Source organism: Topomyia yanbarensis, chromosome 2 (assembly GCF_030247195.1).
Source record: "Topomyia yanbarensis strain Yona2022 chromosome 2, ASM3024719v1, whole genome shotgun sequence".
NCBI lineage: Eukaryota > Metazoa > Arthropoda > Insecta > Diptera > Culicidae > Topomyia > Topomyia yanbarensis.
This window is the reverse complement of record NC_080671.1, coordinates 90,377,629-90,385,516: the sequence shown is the minus strand read 5'-3', so window position 1 is coordinate 90,385,516 and position 7,888 is coordinate 90,377,629. Positions and strand designations below refer to the sequence as shown.

Sequence of the window (7,888 nt, the reverse complement as noted above, 5' to 3'; positions counted from 1 at the left end):
TTGAAGGGTAATCCGAAATCAAAATCAATACTGAAAAGCTAGGAATCCTCTGCTCATGACTAAATATTTTTGCGCTTAATCGATTATATACTGCTAATGAACTACATACAGAAGCCAATGCAATTCAATAGAAAAAACAATCATTTGTTTGCTTATCCCACATTTTCGAAAAACGAATTTCCAACACAAAACAATCAACTTGAGGCATCGATTAAATGTTTTTACAACCTTCCACAATCGGGACACACCGCCGCTCTCACACAACATTCAAAGCAAAGTGAGTAAAACAACAGTTATTTAAAAACACTTGCCTATTTTAATATCAGCCCTCGGCACCAATACCAGCAAACCGATGGGAGCGCAGCTCATCGTAAACAAACATGTTGGCACAGTGAAACTCTCGCGGGAGCCTGACGGAGCAGTCTGAGAGCGACACAACGAGAGTAAAAAAAGCATAAACACCCCAACGGTTCTCAAAGCTTACGGTACCTAGCGCGGCAACCGACCGGGTCGCCCGCCTTTCCACGGATGGGGGGGGAGGCAGAAGACAGGCGGCGGATACGAAGCGCATTCACAACAAAAATGCTACTACTACTGCTGCTGCTGCTGTTGGTTTGGTACGGCTGCCGCTGGAGATCTGTATATGCTCCGGCATAGATAGCATTAGCCCAAACGATACCAACCGACCGTACCGAGCGAATTACGGCTGGCGTGCACGGTTCAAACGTAAATCTTACGCCAAGCCAGAAACTTGTGTATCGAGCGGCACTCCGTAACTTCGGGCTGGTAGAAAACGGTCGGTCGGTCGGTCTGTAACCAATAGAGCTAAGCTGAGAGTCCAAGTGGTTTTGCTAGGAGATTATGTAGAACACGCTAGGAACTCACGTTCCACACACCCCGCAGACTAGATCGGTGGAGATCTGCTGGTAGGCTAGAGAGTGCGGGCGCGATCGGGCCGCTGAAAAGAGTGGTTTTTCAACGTCGTTCCTTTTGCTTGCTTTCTTCTTCGGTGGGCACTTCTTATGGCGGCGGGGCTGCCGGAGGCGCATTGGAGTTATTGTAGTACGCGCATTCCGCGACCAGTTGCAGCCAGTTGCCGTAAAGCAGATCGCGTTAGTCACCTGTGAACGCTTGAATCTGACGCATCGTTGTCATCATCGCGAAACGTTGGCGCTCCGGAGTTTGTGGATCCTCGCGCGCGAATATTGGAACATTCTGCTGTTGGGAACAGTGTGGTTTGAATAAACGGGATCAGTTCCAATTAGTGTGTCTGTTTTGGTTCGAGTTTCGTTTAGGTATTTTGTTGGGTTTCGTCGGACTGGAAGCCGGATCTATCTGGTGGATGTTTGAGAGTGTGATTAAACTGTAGAGATCTAGCAGTTTTTCTTGGCTTGATTGTTATCTTCGACTAATGTTCATCGACGAGAGTTGCAACGATTCTTAACACTTAATGCACACAGAGTGAAGGGGTACAACACGTTGGTAGTTGGGCGTTGCGCGGAAGAAAAAAGTGTGCTTATGAGCGAAGGAAGTGCCGTTAGATTTTTGCGCCGTTGCAGGTCGTGAATCACGCGCCGTGGGCCGTAAACGTAAGCCCGCCGAGCCGAATTCGTAATCGGTGCAATTTTGTACATATTTTAATGATTTAATCCATCAGTGCTAATTTTGGGGAGTTTTCCTCTCGAAAAGAAAAAAAAAAGAAAGGAGAAGGGATTGTGCAAACTTTTGACCCAGAACCAATACCGAGAGGGGCTTTTGATAGCAGCGCATCAAGAAAATTGATCGAACGATTGGAGATGGGGATTTAAAAAATTTTGGCCCGAAACGGACGAGGAAATTATCGTGCCCAGTTAAGGGAAATTGTGCCAAATTAGTGAATGACCGACCGGTGGATAATGAAATAATTCGAGAAATTGTTTCCAAGATGCGTTCGCATGAATTAACCAAGTTGTGAGTTTATGCATCCCATGCTAGCTGATGGCGTTTCTTCTGCTGGGAGCTGACCCACTTCGTTCCCCTTAGAGTGTGTGGAGCACAAGCATAATAGATCCGTATATGGGGTGAAATAGAGTGCGACTAAAACATACAACTGCAGTCCGGACGAACGAAAGTATCTTGTGCGAAGCCCCCGCGAAGTAATTGATATGATAAAACATACGAGTGGAAAAAAGTGAACTACAGAGGGATAAAACAAGTTAACAGTTAATTGGAAAACAACGTGTGAGGATTCCCAGTGAAGTTAATACACAGTGAAACGTGGAAGTTGTCCAAAATTGTGCACACAGTGGACGGATCTGGATCTGGATCATTTGCTGAACCTGAAGCCCGATAGCCGAAGGAATTGAGGTGTATGTGTTATCTAGTGTTTCTTTCATCGTTAATTACTATTATTGCATCTCCCATCTTTCGACCCAGTGCTGACTGACTGACTGACTGTTGGCGGTCGGCGGTTGATAATTACGACTTTTCGGTCATCTTGCAATCAGCGGCAAGGTGTTACGGATGGGAAGCGTCAAAAATAAAAATATAAAATAAAATAAAATGAAAGCCGGTCAACTGGCTGTGGATCGGGTCAGGCTGATTTCGGTCGACCCAGATCGAAAGGGTTATTTTGCACAATGCGAGTTAGCTTAGTAGATCGGTAGTACGGGGTAGGAATTTCCTGCCACTTCACCGCCCCGCTAATGGGCTGTTGAGCCGATTAAACCTGAGAGATTCTTAGAGAGGAAAGAGTCGGGGCCAGGCAGGACTACACTCATCTTGCTCCCGGAGAAAGTAGGATTAAGTTGAAATGGTGTTGGTGCGACGTTATTATGGGAGATGTTGCACGTGAGAGCTTCGGAGGTCCTAACTTTGGGTGGAGTTTTTGGACGAATTAGTGCCTCGGAAGGTTCGCAAGTTGAAGGACCACGAATGAGGCACAGGGCTGTTTGACTGTCAGACCGTGCCGGTTGTCGAGTTAAATTTTTTTGGTTGTAACTTATTTTCGCACACAATTTAAAAAAAACCGCTAAAATTGATGCGAACCATATTTTGTAATATGTTTCAGGTTTTAACACAAAAATTTCACTTTTTGCATAATCTTACGTGAGAAACTAGATAAAGGACTTAAAAAAGATTTTGTTTTAAAATAATCACTCAAAACATCAGTAATCTGCGGATAGCGAATTACTTTAATTCTTTTGACTTTTAAGGTACTTGATATGTACAACAAACTACGACTGTCGTGGAAGCTGTATGCAAATGTTTTTGAGTATTTCCCAATAATTATTTGGTTACTGCTCAGACAGATGTATGTATGCTCATCTGGAAAATTTCAGAATAGCAAACTGTTCGATGTTCAACCATTAAGCTTAGCTTAGCTTAGTGAGTTTCCCGTGATTGATCAAGGCCTGTTGAAATTGCCTATTGAACCAATTGTATGATACTTGGAAGTAGTACATAATACTCAACGTGCAACCCAAAGAGACTAGGAATATAGTATGATCAATAACGTAGATGGCCGTGTCCATGCAGGTCTATTTTGAGATGGGAAGGAATGTTAGTTCAACACTCGTGACTATTATGACCGAGAAATTCTCTGTATCACAAGTGTCGCAGTATATTGCAGAGTTCTCCAACAGCAGCTTTCTAGTATTTGCTGATTGGTGCAATACGAACTGCATGTATGTAAACCCGAAGAAGTGCTCGGTAATAACTTTTTCACGGAAAAAGGATTCGATTTATTTTAACTACCGTCTACTAGAGACAGAAATCGAACGTGTCAGTCACGTGAAGGATCTGGAAGTGATTCTAGATTCTCAACTTACGTTTAAACAACAAGTATCCTATGCAATTGGTAAAGCGTCTCGAGCACTGGGATGCATATTCAGGATAGCCAAAAAACTTTACGGATGTTTATAGTCTCAAATCGCTGTACTGCTCTTTATCCCGATCAATTCTAGAATATTGCCCTGAAGTGTGGAGCCCGAACTATAATAATGGCGTTGAAAGAATCGAAAGTGTGCAGCGACGCTTTTTACGTTTCGCGCTCCGTAGATTGCCGTGGAGAGATCCTGTCCGACTACCTAGCTATGGCTGATAAAACGGGGGCCATATATTTTACTTTGACAAAATCGGGTTATATATTTTTCTTTCTTTTTAAGAAACCGAAGTTTTAAAATATTCTTCTTTAGTCCCTAGATATAGCCTCAAAACTTTTTCTGATTATTTAGTTTAAATTTCCCTTAAGGGGGTCTGACAGCGCAAAATTTAAATATTTTTTTGCCATATTTGAATCTCTTAGATAAGAAAAATATGCTTAAATGATTTGCTCGAATTAAATTTGGTTCGTCGGCTAGAGCCCATCAAACTACCAACTATCAATTTTCATATGAAGCTGACAAAATCGAGTCAAAAAGCTGATAAAATCGGGGGTAGACAAAATCGGGGGCTGATAAAGTCGTGCGTTGATAGAATCGGGTCTTCACTGTACTGGCAAAGACTACCATATGTGCGGTTCAAACTCGAAAGTGACGCAGAGCACTGCACTGGCTGATTTTGAAGAAAGGTCCAGGAGTGCGATTTTACGAAGTTTCAGCTTCCGGTAGCCCTATATTTTCTGACAGAGTGAAGTTTTGGGGTGTTCAAATATTTAACTTTGTTCAGGAAAGCAAAAGAAGTACAAAGCTAGTGTCAGACCTTCATGAGACCTCAAGAAATCACTTTTGGAGGTATTCGTCGATGTAGATTTATCCGTCTATCGACAAATCTACATCGACGAATGCCTCCAAAAGTGACTTTCAGATTTAATTAAAAATCTGCCTTATTTTAACACAGCTACAGACCGCTTGCCACACAATTTTTTTTGCAAAATTCGACAGCTTTATCTTAGGCCAATTCAAAAAATTTTCTACTTGAAAGTTTGCTTTTTTTTAAATACGGTTTTTGAATCAAAGCTTTGAAAGTTATACCTTGGTTTTAACGACATTCAATTAGCTAGAGATTACTGGGTAGGGAAAGTTATGAAACTTAGAGCCATAGTACTCAAGTGAGAGCAAGGATGTGAAGTAAACAGATCGGAAAACTAGAAGTGGCAGGGTCATTAGAACAGGCTTAATATCGTACGGGCTTAATTTTTGCCTTCTGTTAATGAGGGTCGAGCTTAGGCAGAATAACTACGAATCACCCGAGTTCACTAACATGTGTCCTTGATAAAGGTAGACGTATCTATCTTTACCGTGACAACCGGCAAACTATAACTATAACTTATTTTTATAAAGTGATTCATCAGCCGTGCTATCTTTAAAAATGAACCACCTCGGTTATGCAACTAAATTTCCCGATTTTATTTTAATGTAAATAATTAAGCACTCTTCATTTCGTTATATTCTCAATTGCGCACATTTTATGGTATGTAATTTTAAATGTTCTTTTATTTGATGGCATTGTAAGGGAACATGTAACCGCCGGTTGATCCCAAACGAACTGATATTTTTTTAGACTGAGCAAACTAATTTTCTTTATTTGATCAACTAAGAGACTAATCCACTGGGTGTTTAATGTGCGTGGGCAATACGCATGGTCTTATTTGAGTGAATGATGATTTTTTAATTATGTATGAGGTTTGAGTATTGACTATTTGCAAGAAGAATTCAAAATCAGTTTCAAGCTTTTGACAGTCATATCGGCACGAAGAATAAATGTTTTATTGTCATAATCTTTGGTTTACTTTTTGTTCATCAAATCATCAATAAATAATATTAATTGTTCTTATTGTTTTGAGTACTTGCACATGCTTTGGAGTTGTACATGCACTGTATTACTGCCACGTTAATAATAGTATAAAAATATTGTAACTTGATTATTGACGCAAAAAGTGACAAGTTAGTTTCTTTTTGTTGTTATTGTTTTCAATCTTGCGTAAAAGAAAAACCGCGCACATAACATCGATTGCATATCCGACGTACAAAGTTAATCGTTTGAGGTATTTCTGTAGGGCTTATTTTATACCATTTAAAATGTGCCTCAGATAGCACAACAACGCGCGCGAATATCAGAATCAATTATCCGCGGAGAAAGAAGCGAATACATAATTATCATTAATAATTATATAAAAAAATTTACACAATAAATAATTACATAGGTATATCCACAAATTTCCCGCGACACAAAAAGTAATCGCTTTTCATTATGCTGTATTGTTTTGGAATGCCGTGTTTCGCCGGAATGAAGGTGTAAGGTATAAACAATCTTTCACCTGCCGTTTGATTCAATTAAATATATGCAAAACTCCTGACTGTCGGCTGACCGCAGCTGAAGTTGCTTTTTTACAAACCGAGCATTTAAAAATTAATTCAATAAATGATAAATCTATACTAAATTCTCGGCAGCCGGCTGCCCAGAGCAATAAAAACATAATAAAATTACTGAGAGTTTCATAAATCACTAGGTGAATCGAGATTTTTGTAGCTCTTTAACCCATCCTACTAACAAAAACTCCTTCCCGTGGCAAACGTGTAGATGCAAAGGTATACACAGTCTCCATAACAACGGAGTAGCAACTACGAATTGTACGGCTGTCATTTCCTAGAATGTGGCTTTTCAAGAGCGGAAAGTAAGCTTCGTCGTCTAGCACGAACGACGTCCCGCGGTAGTTCTTCGTCATCCACCGGCACAGCGATTTCACGATCGCTATCTGCTCGTCCGTGTACTCGGTGGACCGAGTCTTCTTCCGACAGATGCTGTCCTCCAATCCGTAAGGGTTCGATGAATCAAGGGATGGGAGCAGTGATATCCGTCATTGTTATCGAACAGCTTTTTCAACGCTTCCTTCTTCTTCTTCGTCATTATCGGCCTTCCGCTCCACGCTCAGGGATGCCAGGATCCGGTAAACTGTACTCACGGGCACGTTTTCGTCTCGAAAGTGATTTACCGTAAACCTTTTCCACGATAACCATGCGTTTCGTAAAACCGTACAACACGCTCGCCGAGTCATCTTCGATTGAACTGATAGCACCAGAGCGAAAAGAAACATGCCACCCATTTCTAAGGAATCCAGAAAGCAACTCTCTTGGCGAGAAAAAAATTACGCCCTTTACTTTAATTATAGAAACGTATTGAAATAATTCTCATTTTTTATTGATGAGTGTTCAATTTTTTTTATTTGTTGGACAGTCTAGCCGGTTATGGTGTTTATTGTCGTGAAATGATAGCAGGGCAATCGCATACGCTTGGTAAAGGTGGATGTGTTCCAAACGGACATCTTCGCTGTTCTGTGCAACGTACGATCAGTGCTTCAACAGGAAATTTGTGGTAAAAGAATTTATTTCTGTGCTAACTGCATGTCAGACTGACATAAGGCTACATCCATAAGCAGCATTTTTCAGTGATTTTTAACACCCCTCCTTCATCGTAGCATTTTGTCACAATCCTCTAGATACCCCCCTTGGTAGTGAAATAGCTTGATGGTCCGTGCAAAAATTGCGGTAGTATACTAAAAATAGCTTATCACAATAACGTGAAGAGAAATTTCTATTATCATGATAAAATTGTTGATATCATGAACATGAGTCACATTACTCCGGGTGCCAAATTCCATGGTAATATCAACAATAAAATATCACGATAACGTGCACGATACTTACGAAAATATTGACTAAGATCCCGAAATCTTATACATAAACCACATTACTCTATCAGAAAATTTCGATAGTGAACTCATGAATAAAATATCACACGAACGTAAAATTAATTCTCGAAAATCGCGACTAAGCTTCTGAAATCGGGAACATCATTTAACTGGCGGCTTTTCTAGTTCATATAGTTGATACAAAATTATGAACAAGGATAATAAAAAAGTACCAAACTTGTTTAAGGAACTACCACAGTAATCCAAAAAAAACATTCG

The 7,888-nt window shown here is 40.6% G+C and overlaps 1 protein-coding gene across 5 annotated transcripts in view; it reads left to right on the top strand.

Moving 5' to 3' along the window:
- The first annotated feature begins 680 nt into the window (after window positions 1–680).
- The window catches only part of LOC131678803 (leucine-rich repeats and immunoglobulin-like domains protein 3), a 570,421-nt gene continuing 563,213 nt past the window's right edge, over window positions 681–7,888 (top strand). For 2 of the 5 annotated variants that reach the window (XR_009303737.1, XM_058959135.1), the window contains exon 1: window positions 686–2,346. The gene's annotated coding sequence lies outside the window, so the exon portion shown is untranslated. Of the gene's footprint in view, window positions 2,347–7,888 lie in introns of all 5 variants that reach the window. The other 3 variants (XM_058959133.1, XM_058959131.1, XM_058959134.1) reach the window with 3 other exon arrangements.